The sequence below is a fragment of the Echinops telfairi genome, unplaced genomic scaffold (assembly GCF_000313985.2).
Source record: "Echinops telfairi isolate 266 unplaced genomic scaffold, ASM31398v2 ScPeMD7_2186;HRSCAF=2738, whole genome shotgun sequence".
Lineage (NCBI taxonomy): Eukaryota > Metazoa > Chordata > Mammalia > Afrosoricida > Tenrecidae > Echinops > Echinops telfairi.
The window spans coordinates 3,647,873-3,649,984 of NW_022106084.1; the positions used below are offsets into that span (position 1 = coordinate 3,647,873).

Genomic DNA, 2,112 nt, shown 5'->3' on the forward strand with positions numbered 1-2,112 from the left:
ACTAGGATATCTTAAGTCTCCCATAACTTACTGTATATTACACTATCATAGTGATAGAAGGGGGGGAGAGAATTAGTCTGCTCTTAATCAAACTATTAGAAATACAACATAATTAAAAATTATGTTGTTGGAAATGCAAAGTGTAATAGTCTCCTCCCTTGGAGTATAAATTGCTTTTAAGCTTGATCAGTAGGAAGAGTCTTCTAACTAAGGAAGGCAGTAAGCAAAGATGTTAAAAGAGATAGCCAGGCACAGAGCATCCACCATTTGGATAATCAGTGCTGTATGGTGTTTTGGGGTTTGGTCATCTGGTAAATGTATGTGTACAATATAGTTTCCTGTGATCATTGTAAAACCTGCACTTTGTCACATAATTTGGGGTATATAATTTGCTTAATTCTCACTGGGTTTTCAAAGCAGTTTGGACGTGGCAAACCCCACTTTTTTTTTTTCAGTCTCAAGCTTGAAGAATAAACTTAGAGTTTCTCAAATCTACCTGGTCTGTGTATTTGGCTAAAACAGTGACAGTCAATTCTGGACTCTTATTCTGGGTACCAATAGCTGTTCTCATACCATATTAGAAGAGTATTTTGTGGGCATTTTGAGGATGAAGATGATGTTTTAATTGTTTGAAAATATGTAGCCATCTACTGAAGCTATTGGAAAATGTGCATACTTTAATGGTATTTTCTTCAATAATCCACAGATTTTTTAATAAAAAATTATGCAATTGACAGAAGACCCTCTATATACATTCTGATTGAGAATGAAACAATAAAGCAATAATTATAATAAATAATAAATAAAAAAATAAAAACAATAAAAATAAAACAATAATAGAGCCATAAAACAATCATTATTCTGTCTTTACTTTCTTTCATTAAAATGGCACAGTTTCAGAAAGAAATAAAATAGAAAAGTGTATTTTCACATTTATATTATAATACTTGTATGATGCCTGAGAGTGTAAGAAAAAATAATTATAGTGAAGCATATAACTTTTACATCACCTACTTTGTCTACTGACTGAAAGAGATTCATATTTGTACCCATTCCAAAGAAAAGTGACCAAAAAGAATGTTCAAATAATATAACATTATCATTAATATCACATGCAAGTAAAATTTTGCTGAAGATTATCCAACAATAGTTTCAACAATTCATTGACAGGGACCTGCAAGTGATTCAGGGTTGATCCAGAAAAGGAAGTAAAACAAGGGATACCATGAGTGAGGTAAGATGGATCTTGGTTCAAGACAGATAATACCAGAAGGATGATGAATTGTGTTTTATGGACTATACCAAGGTCGTTGGCTGTGTGGATCACATGTATAGTCTTGAGAAGAATGGGAATTCCAAAACACTTCAATGTGCTCATGAAGAACTTGGAGATGGATTAAGAAGAAGTTGCATAAGCAGAACCAGGACATCCTGCATGGATTAACGTCAAGAAAGGTGTGAATTAGGCTTGTGTCCTCTCACCATAATTGTTTGATCTGTATGCTGAGAAAATAATCAGAGAAGTTGGCTGAGATGAAGAAGAATGTGGCATCAGGATTGAAGGAAGGCTTATTAACATCCTGCTATTTGTAAATGAGACAATTTGCTTGATAAAAGTGAGGAGCATGTTGAAACACTTCCTGATGAAGATCAAGAATTTCAGTTTTCAGTATGGAAGACAACTCAATGTAAAGAAGACCAAAAGCATGCTCCATTTGGCAGCACATATGCTAAAATTGGAATGATCCAGAGAAGTTTAGCATAGCCCCTATGCAAGGATGACATGCAAATTTATGAAATGTTCCTTATTAAAAAAAGAAGAAGACCAAAATACTCACAACTGGACCAATCAGGATAAGTTGAGAAAAGATTGAAGTTGTCAAGGAGTTCGTCTTGTTTGGTTTCAAAAAGCATTGCTCATGGAATATTGAAAAGAAAGGGTGTTTCTCTGAAGATTATGATGTGCCTGACCCAAGCCATTGTACTTTAAATTTCAGATGCATGTGAAAGTTTGATATTGCATAATGAAGACTGAAGAAATATTGAGGCAGTTGAATTGTGGTGCCTTAGAAAAATATTGAAAATACCTACCAGGGACTGCTATAAGGACAA

At 33.9% G+C, this 2,112-nt stretch overlaps 1 non-coding gene across 1 annotated transcript; it reads left to right on the forward strand.

Moving 5' to 3' along the window:
- The first annotated feature begins 1,706 nt into the window (after window positions 1–1,706).
- LOC115870661 lies at window positions 1,707–1,813 on the forward strand. Its single transcript, XR_004046827.1, has one exon. It is a non-coding gene; the product is annotated as a U6 spliceosomal RNA (small nuclear RNA).
- The last annotated feature ends 299 nt before the right edge of the window (window positions 1,814–2,112 follow it).